Genomic DNA, 26,188 nt, shown 5'->3' on the forward strand with positions numbered 1-26,188 from the left:
ACCTTATTTTGATTGTTTCTATTCTATTGAAATATTCTAATCTCTTTATTGTGAAAATCATTCCAATTTAAAAATTTTTACATGTAATTGGGAAATATTTAACAAAATAAATAAAAATATATTGAAAGATGAGAGAAAAAATGAAATTATATTACCTATAGCTCCAAGTAACTTCCCAACTAGTTTTCTTAAATGTCAGTATCATTTTCTTCTTGGTGTAGCTAGAACTACTTTTATATTTCCCATGTTATAGGATCAGCAGCTTGTTTTAAGTTTCAAATTTGAACCACTATACATTGTAACTGTGATGTTTTTCTCTCTGACTTTGACCTTTGCTTAATCAGGCTCTATACTGAACTTTCTTTTTTCTTTCTCTGAACTCTCTCACTTGGGGACTTCTCATTTAATATGTATGTATATGTGATGTAGAGTTTAAATGGGGCCAGTCTAATGATTCAACATTGGCAGTTCTGTTTCATTTAACATCTATTTGTTATCTTCTTCATTTAATTTACAAGTGTTCTCAGGATAATCTGTCTTGACTAACTTTTGCTGCTAGAAACCATGTATAAAAGACTCTCCTATACCTTAGTGCCTATGGGCACCCCACCCTCTCAAGAAGAAAACAACAAGTGATAAGAATGTGGACTTTTGCAACTATGGACTTTTACAACTATGGACTTTCGAGACAGGAAACAAAGAGCCAAAAAGAACGTGACTACCTGTGTGTAAACTCTGATACGGTTAGCTAAAACCTTATTGTGAACAAACAATACGTCCTAAATTCCTGAGACAAGATAATGTGTGTCCCAGGAAATTGGCCATCTCCGCCCAGGAACTAGATAACGAGTATGCCCCAGGATGTCAGCCACACCTGTGGTCTGACATTCTTCTCTTTACATTGCAACCCCCCACCCAGAAAACGCATGCAGTCAAATCATATATAACTAAGATCCTTTTCGTTAAATAAATGAGACCTTGCTCCACCTCAACTTGTCTCCCTCCTCATTTCTAACCCCATTCCTTTACAGGCATTAGCCTTACAGGCATTGTCCACCTCGAGACCCACATGTAGGTGACCTGCTGGACGGGTCATTTTGCTAAGCTCTGTATAAGCTTCTTCCTCCTGCTTTATGAATACTTCCATAATATTTTACAAATGAGCTTATTTTTTTTTAAACCTCTCTGGCCCATGAGCACCAAAACTTTAAACTTGGCAAAAGTCCAATGTTTGGCAGCAGAGTCGATTTCTGTTGGGTTTTTTTTTAGTCTCCTCAATGTGATAGCTAGTTTACATTTGTTAATTTTTTTCTGAGAAATAATAATAGTGTCAGCCATTACTTTTCTCTTTACCATCTTTCAGTATTAGTAGCTTATTTGAAGAGATTCAAGTTGGGCCTGTTAAGAATTAAAGCATTGGTTTTGTCTTTTTTTTTCTTTTATCTTTGATTTTTATTTAACCAGAAGATCTGGTTGCATGCACAATCATACAGACTACCACAAGATTTCAATGTGCAATTATTTCACTTTTGGACACTAGATGGCAATATAGTAACATTACATTACTAAGTGATACTAACCATACCTTTAACTAAAGGAGATTTTTAATGTTAAGAAAGATTCTGAATGACTTTTTAAAAAGAGTAATTAAAAAGTACCATAAAAGATATCATATTAGAAGTACTTTAAAAAACCACAAATAATCCTCTCATTTTCTTGCAGAGGTGGAGGACTTTGGCTGAGGACTAGTGTGTATAGACATTAAAGACAATGTCAGACTTTTAGGGTTAGTTTTGATAATCTTTTTTCAACTTTTTTCTTAAAACTGTTATAAAAGAGCACTCATTTGGAGGAAGAAAGATATATCAGGGGCTGTAAATGATATAAAGATAAAAGATATAAATCAATTAAAGATTTACTTTAAAAATAAATGATATGCCTTGCTTCAAGAATATCACTATGGTTATACAATTCTAAAAATAAATCAAGAAAAGCTATGAATGCTATATTGATTTAAATTATCCAGTAACTCTTCATTTTAATGATTTCCAGCAGAGATACTTTGGACACTGTTTAACAATTAGCTTTTTGGTGGGGGGAGGGAGAAAGGAAAGAAAGGTACACAGAAAACATTTTAAAATTTAATCTATGTTAATATTTTTTCATAACTTCTTAAGTTTAAAAGATAAGGAAAATAACATATCAAACTCTGATTTGTAGATTTCCAGTGTTGTCACACTGAAAATTGAACAACTTACTCTTGAATACTTTTTCTAGTCCTATACAACTAAGACTTTTCTTGGAGTAATTCACAGGAACAGTGACTGTTTCAACTGAAAGTCTTTTCTTCCAGGAACTAAGTACCAAAAAGGAACCATAATCATTCCTTCTCCATGCTGGTGATGATTAAAATGAACTCAAATTATATCTCATATATTTATGGTTTAAGAACTGCAAGCTTTTTAAGATTCTCTGTCCCCTTTACTCCACTCTAGAAATGAATGGACAAAATATTTAACAGTAAGTCAACAAATGTTTATTAGATACTTACCATGTGCCAGACAAGAAAGATTCAAAGAAAGGCAAAAGGAGTTCTTTACCTAAGGACTGCGCATTCTAATAGAGGAGACAACACATTAATAATTAAATATATATATTATGTATAAAGAAAAGCTAGAAAGTTCTCTCAGAGAAGGAACCAGCTATTGAGGGGACCAGAAAAGGCTTCTTGCAGGAGGTAAGAATTGAGCTGAGAATTGAAGGAAATTAGGAAAACCAAGAGTTGAAGGTGTATGGACAGAATATTCAAGGCACAGGGTATAGCCAGTGCAAAGACATGGAGGAAGAAGTACCCTGTTATGCTCCAGGAATTGCACAGTAGGCTAATATAGATGGATGTTAGAGATGGAGTGAAGTAAAATGAAAGAAGATTAGAAAAGAAGGAACATTTTGTCTTTAAATATGATCGTATTTAATCAGGAGATCATGGAGAGACACTGGAACTCATTGAGCAGGGTAGTGACATGGTCAGATCTATACTCTGAAAATTTACTTTAGTAGATGAATGATAGCCAAGTCTTCTCTGCATTCATCATCAGCCACATACTTTTTGCTGCTATGCTGCTCTTGGACTTCTCCCTCATGGCCCATCTACCCACTGCTTTTCAGCTTCCTTTTATGTATTTTTTCACCCATTAGATTGTAAGCTTTTTGAGGGCAAGAATTAGCTTTGTTTTTATCTGTATTCCAGATGCCTAGTTCTGTGATCTTGCGTGTAGTAGGTGCTTAATAGATGTTTATTGACTGATTGTTAGACTTAGGTGTTATCTTCATTTTATGACAACCTATTTAATACAAATATTCTCTTTGAAAATTATTGAACACTACAATTTTCAAAACAATAAAATGAATACACAAAGACAATGGTAAAACATATGATGGGTAAAAGTAAACTGTAGTATGTTACCAATGACAATTGACATATATGTAGTAATGCAAAAGACATTATTGAAGGTAAATATGGTTGGAAAAGGAGGTAGCCAAGTCAAAAATATGAATGAAAGACAACAAATGAACAGCTTGTTATTTAAAGTCCACATACATGAATTTTATGAGTCCCAAGACACTAAGAGAATAAGAGGAAGGCTCTTTAATCTTTTGGCTTTTAGTCTTTTATCTCCCATAAAAGCTTCTAGGAAAACGTGAATAAAAATAATACAGGATTGAGTAGACATGGAGAGTTCTAAATTTGTCTCTGTTAAGGGAGTAACTATACTTACAAAATCACAAATCTATTAAAACATCAAAAACTTATTTGGAGGTTACTTGTTAAATTAGCAAACTTTATTATGTGGAGACCTCACAAAAAAATAGCCAAGAATTTGGAAGATAATAAAAAATATTGATAGGAGTAGAAACAGTAGATGTACTCACTCAGTATATTATAAATTCTTTAGCCACTAGGACATGTTTTTGGTTTTGTAACAGGATTGTGAGTATATTGTAAAATAATAGGAGATTGATAAATATCCGTAAAATTGAATTTTAGTAATCATGGAATCTTGATTTTGGCAGTATTTTAACAGTTCACGTAAAAAGTGAAACAAAAAGGAGAGCTGCATGGAGGTAGCTCACAGTATCTTCCAGTTCTGCTAAGTTATGGTTCTTTCATTCCCAGGAACAACTGAGAGCCTAAGAACAAGACAAGAACCAGAAACATTATGAAAACAGAATTTAGAACATACACATTAGTTCTGGACAACTGCTTTCAGTACACAAAAAGTCTACAAGAAGATAGCTGACAAGGGACAGGTGCAAAGCAGCTGATTGGGAGAGAAAATATAACCAGTTGCCAGGATAACTCACTAGGGCCAAGGAAGAAGTTCAGATTAGGATTCAGTTCCTAGAAACCAAAGGACAATGCAAATTCTAAATTCCTTGGGAACAGGCAATATATAACATTCTAAATGAACACCTGTTATTTTCATTTAAGTTGCTCTAAAACCAGATGAGGCCAAATTCAACATTTGAAAACAATAAAGAAGGTAGCTTTCAGAACAATTCACTATTAATTAGAAGGACAAAGACTACTTATCAGAATTCTAGAGAGCTAGAGTCAGCTAAGGAGAGGAAGGGTCAGTGTCAAAAGCTTAGGTCAGAATTACTGGTAATTTATAACACTGGAAGGATGAGAAAGGGCAAGGTGATAAAAGGCCATAAAAATCAGGATTTTATATTTGAATTGAGAAATAAAGGGAACCATTGAAATTTAACTGAATGAGTCAAATTGTAACTTCCTCAGCTTCTCAGAGAAATAGCTCAGTCACATCTTCTGTATTAGTATTCCCTCCTAATTAGAGACTCAGACACAGAGGCTCTATCTTGGTACAGTCAGAGTGGAGTCTCTTGGTCACCATCAGATCCTGACATCTTCCTTTTTCCCCTCTTCCTTAAATAGAATACTCTCTTATACAACTGCATGTTGCATTTGGGGAAAAAGTAGCTGCACACTTAGAGCACTGATAGCAGAGAAGCTTTATACACTTAGGGCACAAGCATAGCAAAGACAACTCAAACTTCTGGCATTGTAGGTTTCTCCTTCCCTTTTCCTTGTACTGCTTCCCCCCCTCCCCCTTTTTTTTTCCTTTTTTTTTTTTTTTTTTTTTTTTTTTTTTTTACTGTATTGTACCTCTGATGGGCAGTTTGCTCACATAGGTTCCTTGAGCCCTGAGAATTTAGGAACAATTCCCTCTTAAGAGCTGGATTCTTCTTTTACAGCAATCTCTCTGCTGCCTCCTGACTCAACTGCCTCTTCAGAGAGTCTCTTGGTGGTTTGGTTAAAAGACCATTGAGAGTATAGTCTACTTTTTTGTCTAAGCTCTTTCACACTTCTTTTATGGGAGATAATTTACCCTATTCTACCTCTTGTCTTCTCCCTTTTCCCAGTGTAGCCCTCTTTCTCACACCTTAATTTATTTTTGGAATCACCACACCAATTCACATCTATTCCTTCTATGTATATTCCTTCTAACTTCCCTAAAAATGATAACGTTCTTAGAAATTACAAGTGTCATCTTCCCATTTAGGAATGTAAACCATTTTAATCTTACCAAATCCCTTATGACTTCTCTTTCCTGTTTACTGTTCCTGTTTTATGCTTCTTTTGAGTCATTTATTTGAAAGCCAAATTTTCTATTCAGCTCTGATCTTGTCATTAGAAATGTCTGAAAGTCCTCAATTTCATTAAATATCTATCTTTTTCCCTAAAGAATTATGCTCAGTTTTGCTGGATAGGTGATTCTTGGTTGTAAGCCTAGCTCCTTTGCTCTCTGGATTATAATATTCTAAGGCCTCTGATACTTTAATGTAGAAGTTGTTAAATCTTGTGTTATCTTGATTGTGCCTCTGTGATATCTGGAATTTGATGATAATATTTTACTTTGGGGATCTCTGTCAGGAAGTAATCAGTGGATTCTTTCAATCTCTATTTTATCTTCTGGTTCTAGAATATTAGGGCAGTTTTCCTTGAAAATTTCTTGAAAGATGATGTCTGGGCTCTTTTTTGTGTTCATGGTTTTCAGGTAGTCCCTAAATTTTCAAATTACCTCTCCTTGATCTATTTTCTAGATCAGTTGTTTTTCCAATGAAATACTTCACATTTTCTTCTATTTTTTCATTCTTTTGATTTTGTTTTATTGTTTCTTGATGTCTCAAGGAGTATCAATAGCTTCTACTTGCCCAATTCTAATTTTTAAGGAATTATTTTCTTCAATGAGCATTTGACCAATTCTACTTTAAAGTTCTCTTTAGCGAATTTTAGATCTTTTTTCAGTTGACCTATTTTGTTTTTTTAAGGTGTTACTTTCTTTAGCATTTTTTGTGCCTGCCTTACCAAGCTATTGATTCTTTTTTCATGCTTTTTAAATATCATTTCTTATTACATTTTTTTTCTCTCTCTCTTCTTTGACTTTTAAAATACTTTTTGAGTTTTCCAGAATTCTTTTTGGTGCCTAAGACCATTCATATATTTCTCTGAGATCTTGGACATATCTGTTTTGATTCTGTTGTCTTCTGAGTTTGTGTTTTGATCTTCCCTGTCCCTATAGTAACTTTCTATAGTCAGATTCTTTTTCTGCTGTTTGCTCATGTTTTCCAGGCTATTTCTTGACTCTTGACTTTTTGTTTAAGTTGGGATCTACTCCTGAAATGGAGGGGGTACAGTTCCAAACTTTAGATTTTTCATGTTGCTATGTTCAAAGCTAATTCTAGGGATCTGTAAGTTTTCAGTTCTTCCAAGGTGCTACTGTGCTCTGAGGAGAGGTGTGGTCATTGCTTTCCTCACCTATACTCTGATCTGTGAGTGACCACAAGCATTCTTTTCCCTCCTGGAATACTAATTTTTAAGGAATTATTTTCTTCAGTGAGATTTTGTATCTCTTTTTCCATGTGGCCAATTCTTCTTTTTAAGGAATTCTTTTCTTCAATATATTTAAGCCTCTTTTATGATCAGACAAATTCTGGTTTTTAAGGTTTTTGTTTTGGTCAGCATTTCTTGGGACACCTCTTCTACTAAATTATTAATTTTCTTTTCATAATTTTCTTGCACCACTGTCATTTCTTTTATCAATTTTTCTATTTTTCTTATCTCTTTCTGTAACTGTTCCAAGAATTCTTGCTGGCCTTGGGTCCAGTTAGCATTTTTCTTTGAGGTTTTGTTTGTAGCTGTTTTTGCACTGTTAACTTTCTTCTTAATTTATGTCTTGGTCTTCCCAGCGTCTGCAGTAATTTTTTATGGTCAAATTCTTCTGTTGTTGTTTTCTCATTTCCCCACCCTATTTCTTGACTTTGGACTTTATATTAATGTTGCGCTTTGCTCACCTGGGAGTGGGGAAGTATTGTCCCAAGCTTCAAGCTTTTTTGTGTTGCTGTTTTCAGAACTAGTTCTTGGTGGGAGGGACTCTTCACATTTTGAGTGCTTCCAAGGTGATATGATCCTGGAAGAAATATTGTCGCTGTTCTTCTACTCTGCAGTCTTTCTTTGGTAAAGACGGGACTCTGGTACCTTGCAGTTGCACCTCAGCTATATTAAATGCCAGCAAAAGGTCCCATGTAATGTCTTTCTGACACCCTTTCAATCTTTGGACTGAGAGTGTCCCAAAATACTCTTACTGCTCTGGCTATTATTGGCACCCTGGTATATATGGACTCCAGACAGACTTCTATCAGATCGCAATTCTAGTGCTACAGACTTCTCCTGCTTATTCCTTAACTTTTCTTAGACCAGAAAAATATCTCACTTTGACATTTTTTTTGACTCTAAAAATTTTGATTTGAAGAGTTATTTTAAAGTTGTTTGGAGGAGAATGTTTGGAGAGTTCAGCTGGGTGAAATGCCCTGAATTTGCTATCCTGACTCCTCATCGACTTGCTACTATTTATTCTTTTTTTTTTTTTTTTTTTTTTTGCTGAGGCAAGTAGGGTTAAGTGACTTGCCCAGAGTCACACAGCTAGGCTACTACTTAATCTTAAGTCAGAATAAACTGATGAACTTGTCCACCCTTGCTTGAAAAACTGTTAAAATTTCTCTCCTTATCTCAAGTTCTTAAGGGCATCTTGGCTTGTTTAATCAGGCAATCATGATAGCATTTGATAAAGGTTACAAAATCTATATTTTTTTCAAACTTAATCATGTCTGTTAACTGTTTTTCGTTTTGTTTTTGCTTTTTTTTTTTTGAGGTGTGGATACCAAAATTTTTCCTTATACAAAGAACAGGAAAAAAAGGTATTACATATGAAATCGGAAAGAATAGCTTGCCTTTTTAAAAAGCATATAATAAGTCATCATATTAGTTTCAAAGCTGTCCTATTGTGCCCTACATACTACTAATTCTTTATGAGATTATCAAGAGGCCTAGAGCAAAATTAATTAATCAAGATGTTCTGATTAACTCTGTCCCTCCCCCACGTACTCTCTAATGTCTATTGAAATGTCTATTTATACTTCTTATTATGTATTGGTTAAATGGGATAACCTGAAGTGTTTCTGCAGTAGACAGCTTTCTGGAAGGAGTAGTGAACAGAGTGCTGGATTTGAGAGTCACAATGATATGACTTTTGGATGCTTCCTTTGTGAGTCATAACTTTTCAGTAAAAGGGAAATAATAACAGCATCTAATTCATAAAATTTCTAATTGATAGGATTTTTTTTCAAAAAAGGATTTTGCTTCAAAAGAGTATGCATTTCCCACTTAGAATTTGGATGAAATTGCCCTTTCCAAGGCTCTATTGGTCATTGCCCTTGTAATTCTTTTTTTTGTTTGTTTAATTTCAATAGTATTTTATTTTTCCAATTACATGTAAAGATAGTTTTCAACATTCATTTTTATTTTAATTTAAAATTTTAAAAAAATAATTTAAAAAGTATTTAAATTTTAAAAAATAATAACTTTTTTATTTTCAAAATCTGCATAGATAATTTTCAACATTCACCCTTACAAAACTTTGTGGTCCATTTTTTTCTCCCTCCCTCTCACCCCCCACCCCAAAACAGCAAGTAATCCAATACATTTTAAATGTGTATGATTCTTCTACATAAATATTTCCATTTATTGTGCTGCACAAGAAAAATTGGATCAAAAAGAAAAAAATGGAAAAGAAAATAAAAAGCAAGCAAACAACAACAAAAAAGGTGAAAATACTATGTTGTGATACACACTTAGTTCCCACAGTCCTCTTTCTGGATGTAGATGGCTCTATCACACATAAGTCACATGTGGGTTCTTTTTCCTCCTTTATGATCTTTTTGGGATACAGGCCCAGTTAGAGGCATTGCTGATTAAGAGGGTACACAGTTTGATTGACCTTTGGGCACATTAACATTCATTTTTGTAAGATTTTTGAGTTACACAATTTTTTCCCTCCCTTTCTTCCTTTTCAAAAGAGCAAGCAATCTGATGTAGGTTATATGTTCATTTTATTATTTTTTAAATAAAAGCTTTTTATTTTTCAAAACATATGCATGGACAATTCTTCAGCATTAGTCCTTGCAAACAAAACTCTGTGTGCCAATCCCCTTACTCTATACCCTCCTCTAGATGGCAAGTTCAATATATGCTAAACATGGTAGAAATATATGTTAAATCTAATATCCATATTTATATAATTATTGTGCTGCACAAGAGAAAAAGCAAAGCAAAATAAAATGCAAGCAAACAACAACAAAAAGAATGAAAATGCTATGTTGTAAATCGCACTCAGTTCCCACAGTCTTCTCTCTGGGTATATATGGCTTTCTTCATCACTGAATAATTGGAACTGGTTTGAATCATTTCATTGTTGAAGAGAGCCACATCCATCAGAACTGATCATCACATAATGTATATTCATTTTAAACATATTTCTTTATCAGTCATGTTGTGAAAGAAAAATCAAAACAAATGGGAACAACCATGAGAAAGAAAAAAGCAAACAAAGAAAAAAAAGGTGAAAATAGATGTTTTGATCCTTATTCAGTTTCCATAGTTCTCTCTCTGAATGTGGATGGCATTTCCTATCCCAAGTTTATTAGAATTTTCTTGAATCACTGTATTAATATTGATTTTTCTGTGTACCATGTTTTCCTGGTTTTACTCACTTCACTCAGCATCAGTTCTCACATAAGTCTTTCCAGGCCTTTCCTCAAGCTGATAGGATTTAATGAGATAAAGCGTGTAAGGCATTCTGCAACCAGGTTCTTCTAGTACAAGGAGCCTATTGTATCTTCACATGTATCTATTTACCAGCATTTCCTTCCTCAACTCTCCTCGTAAATTTCCCTTCTTCCCTGCCTAATCATAGTATGTTCCTCTTGACCTTCTTGACCTTAACTCTGATTTCTCTCTCCAGGGTCTTTCACAAAGCACAAGATTTAGAAACAGAAGGAATCTTCATGAATAATCTTCATTGAAATCCAAATACCTTCTTCCTTCCTTACCCACTCATATCCCGTGTGGTTTTATAGATGAAGAAAATAAATTCCAGAAAAGTTAAATGAGTTATCTAAGATCACACAGTATAGTATATCTCAGAATCTAGATTTGTAATTGAGGTTCCTGTATTCTACATAGAGAAGCATGTAAAGATTTTTCTACTTTGTCAGCAAATTTCTTTAACTGATAAAAAAAATTTAAATGTAATGAGGAACATTCCCATTCTTCTTCCCAGACCTTTTTTATTTTTTTAATCAGGTAATACCCAAACCAATTAAATACCCAATGTAGCATTGCTCTTTATTCAGAGTCTATAACCTCTCTCATATATATTTTTATGTATTTATTATTATTAATGTTATAATGTAATTATATTTTTGAAACATAATTCCTCTTTTCTAATAGCCAATAATCTATATTCCTATTAGTATATTTACTATATTACTTCTAATATATCTACAATCCAGGTTTTCAGCTAATTGGAGCATTCTGCCTAACTTGAGGCAGCTAGGAAGGTTCTATAGTCAAGAACAGCTGAATACAAATCTGGTCTTAGAAATGTCCAGCTATGTAACTCTGGGCATACGCTTAACCTCTGTCTGCCTCAATTTCCTCAACTATAAAAAGGGGTTTAGGATTGTTGTGGAGATCTAATGAGATAGTATTTGTCAAGTACTTAATGCAGTACCTGGCATACAGTAAGTACTTAATAAATGCTTATTCTCTTCCCCTAATTGATAGATAGAAGCTTGGTACAAAGCTTCGTGTTTATATGGGGGATAGAGTACAAATACACTGAAGAGAGATTTTTTCATTCCTTCTTCTAAAAAGACATGGTTAGTTCTAGACTCTCTTGAGCACCAACTTCATGGAAGAGAAAGAAACTCTCTTGCAGGTATATAAAGGAAGGCTGTTAGCTCCCCAATATGGTCCTAATTTTCAGTTTTACTCCCAAAAGACTTGAGGATAATTTCCATTTCATAATATTAAGTTCTCTATCTTGGTTTGAATGAGATCTCCTTGTATTCTCATCCATAGAGTTCTTTTATTCATGTATTTTCTTTTCTGATTTCTGTTTACTATCTGTTTGGATAATTTGGTTTACTTTACTTTGGATAATTTGGTTTTTGTGATGGTGAAGAGGGAATCCCCAAACTCTAAAAATCCTTAAAGGAAAAAACCTCCTTCAACTATGCCTCAGTGAGGGGACTCCACCCCAAAGCACAAACAGTCTCATCTTTGTTAGTTGGGTAGGGGAGGCTCAGTCCAAAACCCATTGAATTCAATTCAAATTCTAGCTCTAGCTGAAACTCAGGGAGGAGCCAACCTGGGACTCCACCCATGAGCCCCCTTCAGCTTGTAGCCAAAACCCCCTATTATAAAAGAGCCAAACTAAAACCCTCTCTTTGCAGAGGTTCCAAACATGCCAGCCTTAAGCTTGGCACGCCAAGGATCTCTGTCCACTGGAATACTGTCTCCAGTGCCCTCTTCTCTTTACCCTGACCTATTTCCTTAACCAGAACCTTACTTCCAATCCCCATAATAAATCTCTTTTATCAATCTAGGTTTTCAGGTTTTCGGTTTCTGTAAATTCCTTTACAGAGGATCTTGGGCCTCCACTAAACCTCATTTAACTCCCTGATCACCAGAAACCCTAATTTCATTTGGCTACCCCAAATCTAAACCTCATCAATGGGAAGAGGCTAAACTGGTGATATAAACTTAAGAGTACTGACTCCTTTCCTGCTGTCTACAAACATCCCCAAATCTCTTCCATTCTCAAAAACAAAACAAAATAAAACAACAACAACAAAAAAAAAAAACCCTCACACTTGGTTCTTCCATTTCCACTAATACATAATTTTTTTTTCTGGTTATACTTGCATATTAACTTTTTTGATATACATTTCTTCATGAATCATATTGGGTGAGAAAAATCAGAACAAAAGGGAAAAATTACAAGAGGAAAAAAAAGAAAAAAAGGTGAACATTCAATCTCCATAATTCTTTTTCTGTATGCAGATGGTGTTTTCTATCCAAAGTTTATTGGGATTGCTTTAGATTACTGAACCACTAAGAAGAACCAAATCTTTCATAGTTAATCATTATACAATCTTGCTATTGCTATGTACAATGTATTTCTGGTTCTTCTTGTTTCAATCAGCATCAGTTCATGATAAATCTTTCCAGATCTTTCTAAAATCAGCTTGTTCATTTTTTCTTTTTTAATAGAACATAATATTCCATTACCTTCATATACAATTTATTCAACCATTCCCCAACTGATGGACATCTACTCATTTTCCAATTCTTTGCTACCATAAAAAGAACTGCTACAAACATTTTTGCACGTGTGGATCTTTTTTGCTTTTATGATTTCCTTGGGATACAAGCTCAGTAATGGCACTACTGGATCAAAGAGTATGCACATTTTTATATATGTTATATCTGTCCTGTACTTTATGATTAAGCAACTTGAGAAGATTATCCACAATAAGTGTCTTCCCTTTCTCGCCTTTCTTTTCTTAACTTTTTCTTTCAATCTGATTTTTTTTTTACCTCATTATTCAACCAAAACTGTTCTCTCCAAAGTTATCAGTGATTTCTTAATTTCCAAATTGCAATAACCCTTTCTCAATCCTCATTCTCCTTTACTTCTCTAAAGCCTTTAACAATTGTGATTGAGACATCCTTTCTCCTGGTTCTTCTCCTACCTACCGGATCTTGAGTCTCCTTTATTGGATCTGGATTTTCATCCAGGTCATGCTCATGAATCTTTAGTATCCCACAAGGGCTTTGTTCTAGAACCGCTTTTCTTCTCCCTCTATATATTTTCACTTGAGAATTTCATCAGCTCCCCTGAACTTAATTATCACCTAACACTGATGATTCTTTTTTTTTTTTTTTTGAGCATCAAGAATCTTTATTAGTAGCTCTTTTTTTTAATTTTGATTTTGATGTAGACAGTCTCTTCCTTAAGAATACCTGGTATATCTCCTTTCTTATATATAGCCACCCTATTTTGAGATGAGCATATAAACTGCTCTTTCTTTTCTGCTGCTTCTATGGTTTTCTTCATCATTTCTTTTTTTTTTTTTTCATAATTATAAGTTTTTATTGACAGAACCCATGCCTGGGTAATTTTTTTTACAACATTATCCCTTGTACTCACTTCTGTTCCGACTTTTCCCCTCCCTCCCTCCATCCTCTCCCCCAGATGGCAAGCAGTCCTATACATGTTAAATATGTCACAGTATATCCTAGATACATTATATGTGTGCAGAACCGAACAGTTCTCTTGTTGCACAGGAAGAATTGGATTCATGCTGATGAGTCTTAAAGCTATTTATCCAGCTTTAATCTTCTCTGATGTCATGGTTCCCTTTGAGAATGAAGACAATCAACCCAGCTAAACTATTTATCTTTCTCCTCAAATTTTCTCCCACTTCCATACTTCACTATTCTAGTTGTAAGCAACACCAACCTTTCTAATCTCCCAGGCTCACAATTAAACATCATCATTATCCTCTCTATTCAATTTGTTGCCCAAACCTGCCAATTTTATCTTCATAATCTTGAATAGTCTCAGTTTTTCTTCTGCATCTTGTTGCACCTGCTCCTCACAATAGCCTGCAGATTGGTCAGTCTGCCACACATTTCCTGTTTCAGTCCATCCTCCTTTGTGATTTTTGTAAAGCAAAGGTCCTACCATATCACCCCTTTACAAAATAACCCCCAGCCACTCCCTATTACCTCAAGAATCAAATGCAAAATCTTCCATTTGGCATACAAAGTCCTTCATAATCTAACTTTCCTCTATCTCCTTATTCCTTACTCTCTGATTTGAAACTCTTCCATCCAGTAACACTGGCCTCTCAACTGTTCCACTAGCAAGATACTCCATCTTTCTGCTCCAGGCATTCTCTCTGGTTGACCCTTATGCCTGGAATGTTCTTCTCTACTTCTTGTCTTTCTCCAAATCCCAGCTAGACTGCTTTCTTTTATTTCCTATTCATGTATATAAGCCCTTTTTTTTTTTTTTTTTTTTTTACATATTTGTTTGCTTGTTGTCTCTCCTATTGAGTTCCTTCAAGGCAGGAATTATCTTTTATTTTTCTTATACCTCCAGTATTTAACATAGCGTTGGCATATAGTAGATGCATAATAAATGTATAGTGACTGAATGATTCCCCTGAAGAAATAATGGCCTGGAAAGTGGTATTTTGTTCTGGATCCACTGTGCTTCTAAACTTGGGGAAATAGAAGGCTATAATAATCCTAATGATTTTTTATAACAAACTGCAATAAACCCAAAAGACAGGATATCACCAGGTTATGAAGGGCCCTTTAAATTTTAGCTATGTAGCCTAACAAGGTAACAGACTTATTTTCTTATTATATATATCTATATCTATATATCTATATACATATATATATATCTCAATAAGATTTGTTTTCACATGACCTTCATTTCTTTTTTTCAAATTATAAATATTTTCAATCAGCAAACATCAGCCTTCTGTCCTATCCCAACTCCCACCTTCCATATTGAGAGTGAAAGAAAAACGAAACCTGAGTTATAACTATTCATAGTTGAGCAAAACATATTTCTTCATTGGCCATGTTTAAAAAAAAGAGAGAGAGAGAGAGGTCTCATTTTGCACTACTAGTACTTCTCTCCATCAGAAGGTGAGGAAGTAACATGTTTACCTTTATGTCTAAATTTAATCTTGTCTCCCCATCCTGTCCTCTTCAGATTCTTTTCCTTGGCAGGCATCCCTTGTAACAAAGAATAAAAAATTTAAAAAAACAAAACAGTTCAGCAAACTAATTTATAACAACTAAGTCTGACAACATACACAACATTGAGTTACCCAAATTACTCCAATTCTGCAAAGAAGATATGGTACAACTTTTCTCTTCTTAGAGAGCTTAAGCTTATGTTACATAGCATTTGATTAGGAGTTGAGGAAGGAGTTGAGAAGAAGAGATGAGGAGTTGTCTTTCCATTTATATTGTAGGCTTTGTGTATATTCACTTCATATGAATTTTCACATGTCTCACTGCAGGAAGCATAGTAGCAAGAATGCTGAACCTGGAGTCAGGATAACCTGAGTTCACCGAGAGCCTTAATTACTTTTAAACTGTGGAACCCCAGGCAAGTTACTCAACTTCTGTCTGCCTCAGTTTCCCTTGACTGTAAAATGGAGATAATAGCACCTACTTCCCAAGATTGTGTGAGGATCTATGAGATAATACTTGAAAACAACACCTTGTGAACTCTTTCCCTCTCTGCTCCTTTTTGGAAGCAATCAGGGTTAAGTGACTTATCCAGATTCACACAGGTAGTTTATATCTGAAACCAGATTTGAACTCAGGTTCTTCTGTTTCCTGATCTTGTGCCTCACTTAGCTGTCCCTGTAGACTCTTACTAAATGCTTTTTCTCTTCCTTGTATTCTTCATATTCATCATTTTAATGGTTCAGTATTCTTAAATTACATTCTTGAATAATATGGGTTGAATAAAATCTGTAAAGATATTTCCTTTCTGCTTTCCAATAATTATATGTATGATTCAAAGTGAATTAATAACAGCAGAACCAGGAATACATTGCGTACACTAACAGCAAGATTGTGCAATGATCAATTATGAAAGATTTGGATCTTTTCAGTGATTCAGTAATCCAAGGCAATCCCAATAAATTTTAGATAGAAAATGTCATCTACATCCAGAAAGAGAACTATGGAGATTGAATGTAAATCAAGACATGATATGTTCACCTTTTTTCTTTTTTTTCTCTTGTAATTTTTCCCTTTTGTTCTGATTTTTCTCTCCCAACATGATTCATAAAGAAATTTATATTTAAAAAGTTAATATATATGTATAACCAGAAAAAAATTAATTTAAAAAAGCTCCTGTGGGAGCACATTAACTTATAAAATCACATATTAATTTAAAAAAGTGAAATAATTCCCTAACTCCTTGTAAACATATGATAAACTGAAATAATTTGGTGTTTTGGCATGGCATGGAAAACCCTAAGGCATCTCTTGGTTCATTTTGCCATAGCAGAGGAGGGGAGTGCTATGTCAGTCAAAAAATGATAGCTTCCAAATCGGTCTTTTACTTCCTCTCATCTCTGAACTCCTGGTAAAGACAATGGAGTATGGATTGTGCTCTTTCCTCTAATTGAGCTTCTACTCCTATATAAAGTATGGGCTCAAGATTTGACTTTGTATCTGGGTTCCTGGTTATTTTTCTTCTTTGTTTTTCTTTTTTTTAAGCAGGAGGCCAAACATCAGCCTCAAGATGAGGTAACCTTGTAATTTCATGAATTCTGGAGGACTTGAGCCTAAAGAGTGAAACTAGCAGGAGGCAAGGGAAATTTCTGCATCAGAGAATTGGCCAGAACCTGGCCCATTTTACTTGCACACATATGCTGAAAGTTGTTGGATACTGCAAAGTCAAAGTGAAGTATATAAAATATCTCATCAGTTTGACAAAATGCAGTACTCTTTCCTAATAAAAACATTAAAGAACATAGAATAAATGGAGTTTTCCATAAAATGATAAGTAGCATCTATCCAAAACCATCAGCAAGCATTATATGTAATGGGGATAAGCTAGAAACATTCCCAGTAAGATCAGGGGTGAAATAATGATACCTATTATTGCTACTATTATTAAATATTATACTACAGATATTAGCTTTAGCAATAAGAGAAGAAAAATGCCTTAAGTAAATATATAATTTAAAACTGCATTAAGACTTATGGGATAGTGTATGTGTATAAATGTATATTTGTATGTATATATGGTGATAATTTTCTCCTTATGTAATACGTAGGCAATAATGTTAGGAAAAGATGCAGTATCAGTGGAGGTGTGCTTTGAAAATTTGAGAAACTGCTGAGTAAAGTCTATAAAGACGGGGACCTAAGTAAATTTTATCTCTGATAAAAGGGACCCATCCAGGTATTTCCCTGTGTAAATGTTTATTTGCATTAAAATATTGGCTCAGGAAAAAGTGGCTTATGGGTCAAATCCCATTTTTTTTCTCTTATATCCAAGGGATGTTGAACCACTTTAGGTTATTAATTTTTCATCCCTGAAAATTTCTCCTGCTTAGCAACTAAATCTGAAAAATGAGGGAAGAATTCGGGATGACTTCAATTTGAACTTTGAACTTAAATAACTAGAAGGATTTGTTCAATAGGGAAGTTAGTAAGATGAGGAGAGGTAATAAGCCCTGTTTTGGATATGTTGAGTTTAAGATGTCAATATTCAGGTTCCTCAGGAGACAGACGAGGATATATAGATCTGGATATCACCTATATAGAGATATTAATGGAAATATGGGAGTTGCTGAGATCACTCAGAGAGGAAAAAGAAGATGATAGTAAGACTCAGGATAAAGCTTTGGGAGATCACCACATTTAGGGGGATAGTGAACCACAAAATGCTAGGGGACATGGCCAGATATGTAGGAGAACCAAGAGAGAGCAGTGCCACGTCCAGATAAAGAATAATATTTTGGGCCTTTTGAAACCTGAGGATCTGTGGACAAAATACTCCTTTTACTTTTTTGTTAAGCTTCTCATGTCTGACCCCTTTTCCAAATTCAGGCCAACAGGCCTAACCCTTGCAAGGTGGCTTAATTGGCTGCTTCTGCCTATCCTCTAATGGCTACTGGTGGCACAGTACCACTTGGACTGGAGGGGAGGATTTTGTTGCTCAGGGCAACAAAAAAATACTATTTTTGATGTTAGGAACACTGATTTTGAATGAACCAGAAAACATTAAGTCCTTTCCAACACATTCCTTAAGCAAGGAGGGAAATGTGAAATTAATAAAATATGTAAAATTTGAAAAATATTTGAGGACTTAGGGAATAAAATTTCGTTATCTGAAAAGTTCATTATATAGAACATCTCATTTGCCACTGAATATAGATAAAAATATTTGTACTAACTAACATTTTATATATTTAGGAAGTAAAATAATCTTTCTCTTATTATAGTCCAATATTCTCTCAATTTTATTATTGATTTATTGCATTGTTTGAATCATTTAAATTTATATTTCCATGACTGTTCACAAAAGTCTTTTCATCATTGTTTTCAAGTGATCCTTAGATTCTTGAAGGTGTAATAGAGCCTAAATTCTTGCAGATTCTATCTAGAGAAGAATGTAAAGTCCCTGAGGTCTGAGATTATTTAATTTTTGTCTCTGTATCCTTAGTATTTAATTCAGTGCTTTGTACATAGTAGATACTTAAAAGTGAGATTTAGCAGCTACCTCTGCAAAAGAGTAGAAAGAAATATGGAAATGTGATGTTCCAAAAGGTAAAAGGTATGTCCATAGTTAAAGAATAACTTACCCAGAAAAAAATGACAAAGTATAGTCTTTTAGGAGAATATATTCATCTCAACAGGAAGACACAGGAAACTAGGAATATGAGTAAAAGAGAATATGAGGAAGACTAAATTCAGGAAGTCATAAACAAAAACTATGTAAATTTACAGAGTGAATTGTGAAGAGAGATTTAAAAGAAAACAAAGGAATAAGTAATAAAGAGGGATTGGAGAATATGGAGAAGAAACATAAGTGAATAGGATGAAGGGAAATGTATAATTAAGTATCAAACTAGATAATATTTCCGGTGCAATGTAAATGTTTGGTAAATACTTGTTCCCTTCTCTCCCTCAGCCCAATCATAATTTTGATTGTAAATGGGATAATTCAATTCACCTTAAACAATGGGGGACAATAACAGGATGCATTAGAAAGCAAAATTCAATCCTCTTCCATGTCTGAAATCATAATTGATACCTCCGCTTTTTTATGTTTAGCTGAGGCATAATAGAATTTATTCCAATCCCTTATTTTAACTATGTCAGACTAGGTTTCAAGGGGCTTCAATGTACCCATTTCATTCCTTTATACATCTAATCAAAAAAGAACCAAGAAAAAACTTGAACAGAAATTTAGAAAAGTTAGCTACAATAGACCTCTCATGATTACTGAATGGGAAAGGAGCATCTATATATTTTACAACTGTAAAATATGCCACTGTATGTGGCATCTTTACAAAAATTCACTCTGAGTTACATTATAAAAAGTCATAAAAAGTACAGAAAAACTGAAAGTCAACATATTCTTTACTGATTATATTAATAATAAAATTATGTTAAATAAAGAACTGCTAAAAATGTTAAAAAATCAGCTGAAAAGTAAATAATCCTAAAATATCAGTGAATCAAAAAACGAATTATAGAAATAATAGATAATTTCATTAACTGTAATTTCAAAAATGAGACAATAAAATTTTTGAGATATGGCCAGAATGGTACTTTGGGGGAATATGTATATTTATAAATACTTTCATTTTTTAAAAAAGGAAAGCACCAATTAACAAATTGGACATGTGACAAAAAATTCAAAATCAACAAACACCCTTAACTCCAAATAAACACCAGAATATAAATCCTGAAAAGCAAATAAGAGATTAGGAAAGTTAAAAAAAAATTTTTAATGGAACTAAGAATTTTTTTTAAACAATATAATAAGTCAATATTCAGCTAATTTTCTTTTTTTTTTTAAAAAAGGAAAAGTAAAATCAAATTACCAATATTAAAAAACTGAAATGGAGAATTCACAATAAATGAAGAAACATAATGATATTATTATAAACTATTGAGCTTAATTACATATCAACAGAACTGATTTAAATAAAATAGTTAAAAAATTTTTTGTAAAACCCCACAGATTAACAGAAGAAGAAATAAAGCATTTAAGCAACTGAGTGTCCAAAAAAAAAAAAAAAGATATTTAATAAGACATGAATGAACTTCCAAAGGGGGGAAAAAATCCCAGGACTAGATGGATTCATGCATAATTTAATTTTCTTAAATATTCAAAGAACAATTATTTCCCAAATTACAAAAGCTATCTACAAAATTGAAATCCTCCTAAATTCTTCTTATGATATCGAGTTCTGATACCCAAACAAAAAAAAATAAATAAATAAACTGCCATATCTAATGAACATTGATGCAAAAACATTTTTAATCAATAGTATTTTATTTTTTAAATACATGCAAAGATAGTTTTCAACATTCAACTTTGCAAAAGCTTATGTTCCAAATTTTGCTCCCTTTCTCCTTTCCAAGACAGAAAGTAATCTGATATAGATTAAGCATGTGATGCAAAAATTTTAAATAAATTATTAGCAAAGAGGGTATAATAACATATTGCAAAGATTACATATTATCATCAGGTTGAATTTATGTTAATAATGTGGTTAGTTTAATATTAATTAAGAAAACTAAAAACTTAATCAATTATAAAATTTTTATTATATCAACAGATATCCTAAAAAGTTTTGACAAAATATTATATTTATTTCTTTTAAGAACATTAAAAAACATAGAAATAAGTGAACTTTTCTTTATCTTATAAGTGGTATTTATCAAAAATCAAGAGCTAGCATTATATGCAGTGGGAATAACTAGAATTCAATCCAATAAGACTAGGGTTGAAATAAAAATATCCTTTGTCTCTACATCTATCTGACAAAGTATTAGAAATGGTGATTATTGCTATTTAGGCAAGACAAAGAAATAGAAGAAATATAGGTAAAGAAAAAAAATTATCACCTTTTGCAGATAATAGAATGTTTTATTTAAAGAACCAAAGAAAATAAAGTAAATTTAGCTGAAATAATTAATTACTTCAGCTAAGATGCAGGATTAAAATAAATCCAAAGAAATCATTCTCATTTCTAAAAAATATCAATAAAATCCAACAGGAAATTCCATTTAAAATAACTATAGAATGTATAAAATACTTCAGAGTCTACAAACCAATATGTACATATAACCAAGAACTATATAAATAGAAAACATTTTTACAGAAATGTAAATCTAAATAATTGGAAAAATAATAATTGCTCTTGTGAAGTATCAGTAAATAAGATAAAAATGACAATACTATGTTAATTTAATTATTCAATGTCAAACTAATCACACTGTCAAAGGATTTTTTGTAAAACTAAATAATAATAATAAAATTAATTTGGAGGAACAAAAGATTGATTATCTCAAAGAAATAAAACAAAAAGTCTCGAAAAGATGATCTTGCAGCACTAGATTTCAAAATAGAATGCAAAGCAGTGATCATTAAAATAATTAAAAAGTAGAGATTGATTAGTAGAATAGCTTAGTTATATACTACATAGATAAAGACCATAACTCCTAGTTTAAGAACTTGCTATATGATTAAAAACAAACAAAAAATTATTGAGATAATAAAACAGTAACATTGAAGAAATTAAATTGGATCAACACTTCATAGGTTATATCAAAATAAGTTCCAAATAGGTATAAAAGATTACATCACAAACAAACTAGAGAAACAAGTAAAAATTTTCATATGAGATCTCTGAATAGAAAATCAAGGGAATGAGAGGATCACAAAAGATAAAAATGAATAAATTTAATTATACTGAATTTGTTTTTACACAAATAATTTTGATAAAAGCTAAGATTAAAAAGGAAGTAATTAATTGGAAAAAATCTTTGAGGAAAACTTCTCTGATAAAGTTCTAATTTCCAAATTTTTAAAAAATTGATTTAAATGTATTTCTTTTTCTTTTTTTTCTTTTTTGTTTCTTTTTTCTTTGTTGCACACTTTTTACTTTATACTTTTTCTTTCTTTCTTTTTTTTTTTTTACTGAGGTAATCGGGGTTAAGGGACTTGTGGAGTCACACAGCTAAGAAGTGTTAAGTGTCTGAGACCACATTTTAACTCAGGTTTTCTCCCTTTCATCCTTTCCAACTCCCCCAATCAGGCTATAGTTAATCACAGATACACACACACACACACACACACACACACACACACACACACACAAATATTTACATATACACACGTGGACACCACAAACACACAAATATGTTCACACCCACTCATAGACCCATACACATATACATATATCTTCCCTGATAATAAGACACTGTCTTATCAAATTTTTTTGGACAGAAAAACACCAGAGAGCTTATTTTCAGGGGAGGGCTTATTTTAATGAACATTGACAGCAATTTTAATAAACAGGTAAATGTGAACAAAAAAAAGTACCTTTATTCAATAATGATCATGTCATCTTCTTCAACAACATCGTCATAAATGTCCATACCCTGAATTCCGTCCTGGATGTCTTGCGCCTCTATTTCCTTCAGAAGAAGTGGACCCAATCTGTCATGTCCAGCAATATAACTCTCTTTAAGTGAACATGTCTTGTCCAGGTAACCTGCTCGTAGTGCCTTGGCGACACAGCTGTCAGTAATTTTATCCCATGACTTCTTCACCCAAGTCACAACTTCTTTCAGACAGAGCTTCACAAAGTCTCCACGCTGATTTCTTTCCATTCTATTTTCAATGTAGTCATTGACTTCCATGCACAAATGGTCCTTGAATGGCTTGTTTATTGCAATATCAAGGGTCTGGAGAGAGGCAGTCATTCCTGCAGGAATCATTACTTGATCTATTCTTCTCTCTGCAAGGAAGTTCTTCATTTCTTTAGCGCGGTGAGTGCTGGCTGAATCCCAGATTATCAGACCTCTTTGGTTACCTCGCATAACAAGTGGCAGCATTAAATCAACCCACTTTCTTATAACGGCTTGTGTACCCCAGGCTTTTTCGGTTTCAAGAACGTAAATGCCTGATACACGTTCAATCTTATCTTTCTTGCCCTTACTGATGATTAGAGGTGTGGCTTTCTTTCCATCCAAACGAATTGCCAAAACACAGGTGACTCGTGCAGACAAAATAATAAAATTATGGCCATCAGTCCTTCTTTTCACTCCATCATGCCCCTCAATAATGTTTTAACCCCATCATGCTCCCTGAGTGCTCCTTCTATCCTCCATGATATCCCCTGAGTGCTCCTTCTATCCTCCATCATGCCCCCTGAGTTCTTCTTTTATCCTCCATCATGCCCCTTCTATCCTCCATGATGCCCCCTGAGTCCTTCTTTTATCCTCCATCATGCCCCTTTTATCCTCCATCATGCCCCCTCACTCCTGCTTACATACCGGGTTTTTATGTTGTCCTGCCTCAGCTCTCCTCCGCGGCACTGCTCTCAATGGCACCAGCAAGCAAATCACTGGGGAAGAACAGGATGACGCGCTCACTGCTGCAGCTCTGATTGGATGCAGCTCGGAGCGCGGTGTGCCTTTCACCCAGGGAGGGTAGGAGGGGCAGTGCATACAGAGGGTACCGTAATGTAGCGTGTAGCGCAGGGGATCACCTTCACTATAGTAGCAATCTCAGTAGGGCTTATTTTTGGGGGAGGGCTTATTTTAGAGGAATCTTACACAGGAAGGGGAGGGCTTACTTTCGGGATAGGTCTTATTATCGGGGAAACACAGTATATACACACATATTTCTTTCCTATCCCTGCTAACTCTTCTACTTCAATTCTGCTCCTTAACTTACCTTGCTGTTACTTGATCTCCCCCAACCATGGATTCCTCCCCTGTCTTCTTCCCCTACCTTTTGCTTCCTGCTGGGTCCATTTTTTGCCCCCCCCCCCCACCTTATTTTTTTTATAGATTTGGATGGTGCTATACTCTTCCTGGTATCTATGTAGTGTTGCCAATTTTTCCCATTCCTGATGTGAGTAGGTTTCAGAACTTTGAGCCTTACTCCCCCCTCTAATTCCTCTGTGTCTGTTTTTCTTCTGCATCTCATTTGTATACTATAATTACTCTTTTTACCTTTTCTTGGGTGGTTTTGTTTTTTTAGAGTTGGATCATAGTCAACTCTAATCCAATACTTCTTTTGAGATACCCAATTGCTCATGTAAATCTTATTTTTATTTTTTCACATGGGGGGGGGTGAGGCAATTAGGGTTAAGTGATTTGCTCAGGGTCACACAAATACTAAGTATTAAATATTTGAGGCCAATTTTGAAGTCAGGTTGTCCTGATTTCATGGCTGGTACTCTATTCATGGTGCTATCTAACTTATGTCAGTCTTAACGGTATGCACTTCCATGTAAAAAACATGAACAATTTGTCCATGTTAAGTGAACTTGGATATTGGCTCTCATATGTTAACATAGTAGATATTCATCAGGGAATGATAAGACATTACATATTCTATTGAGTTTGGATTTGGTTGAAAGTTCTGAAAATCTGCAAGTTTGTTTTTCATTTGATATTATGGATAATTTTGCTAGTTATGATATTTTTGGCCAAAGGCCTGGTTCTTTTGATTGCTGGCATATATGATTTTAGAACAGGCTATCTTTTATTGTGGCATCTGATAAGTCCTGTACAATGTTAATTGTAGCTCCAGTGTATTTAATTTTTTTTCATTTCTTGCGAAATTTTCTCTTTGTTTTGAGGGTTTTGAAATTTGGCAATAATATTCTTTTGTGTTTTCCACAAAGAATCTCTTTGACATGGTAATTGGTGAATGTTTTCTATTTCTACTTTTCCTTCATGTTCTATCACTCCAGGATAATTGTCTTGAATTATTTTTTGCATTATTGCGTCAAGGTTCTTTTTTTTTTGGTCACAGCTTTCAGGTAGTCCATTAATCTTATACTTTCTCTTCTTGATCTATCTAGATCTGTTGTTTTCTTATGTTTCACATTTTGTTCTATTTTTTTCATTCTTTATATTGTGTTTTGTTATTTCTTGGTTTTTTATACCTTCACTGGCTTCCCCTTGTCCAATTTTAATTTTCAAAAAGTTTATTTTCATCTTTGAGCCTCTGTATCCCCTTTTCTTGTTGGCTAACTTTTTTTTCTCATAATCTTGTTTTTCTTGGATGGTTTTTTTCTTTTTAGTTTTAGTTTTTTCTCAGTGTCTTTCATTTTTTAAAATTCTTTTTTGAATTCTATAAATTCTCTTGGCAGGGAGCAGTCTATTTTTGGGAGTAGAAGAAGCTTTTTTTAGTTAAATGTCCTCTTCTGAAGATGAACCCTGGTCTTTCCTTTTCCTATAGTAAGTTTCTATGGTTGACTTCTTTGCTGATTTACTTTTTTTTTTTTTTAAACAAGAAGTATTAATGTACCTCTGATGTAGGGTGGGGAGATGGTTCCTTTAGGTTCACTTTGGCTCTCCCCTCTGATGTGGAACCCCAAACTAAGGGTTCCACCATTCTGCAAGTGCCAGTGGCCAACAGAAGCCCTGCCCCACTGCCTCTTCACTCCTGATGTGTTGGTTTCTTCTTGTCCAGGGCCACATTCTCCTAAGCAGTCAAGGTTCCCTCAATCATCCTGACTCCCCACTAAGTTTGGGAGCTAAAAATTTATGTGGTTTTGGCTGAGGCTCCAGGTCCCCATTTGGTGTTTCTATAGAACTAGCTTGGAGATGTTTACACTTCACATGGGTTAATACTGGCCTGGGGTCTTTCTTTGGATCTTCTGGGGTTATATAAGGAGGACTCCAGTTCTGTCCCAAGTGTTTTATTAGTCTGTTTTCCCTGGGGAGTCAATTTGTTCTGTTTATGGGATAGTCTGGAGAGCTTGAAATTTACTGATCTCAGAATCCTTTCAATTGTATAAGAAGAGCTATTCCCTATTTGATAAATGGTCTAAGGATATCACAATCAATTCTCAAAGGAAAAAAAAACCAATCCATATTAAAAAATTGTTCTGAGAACCATATGAAAAAATGCACCAAAAGTCATGTCTAAAACCATATGAAAAT

This window comes from Antechinus flavipes, chromosome 3, assembly GCF_016432865.1.
Source record: "Antechinus flavipes isolate AdamAnt ecotype Samford, QLD, Australia chromosome 3, AdamAnt_v2, whole genome shotgun sequence".
Lineage (NCBI taxonomy): Eukaryota > Metazoa > Chordata > Mammalia > Dasyuromorphia > Dasyuridae > Antechinus > Antechinus flavipes.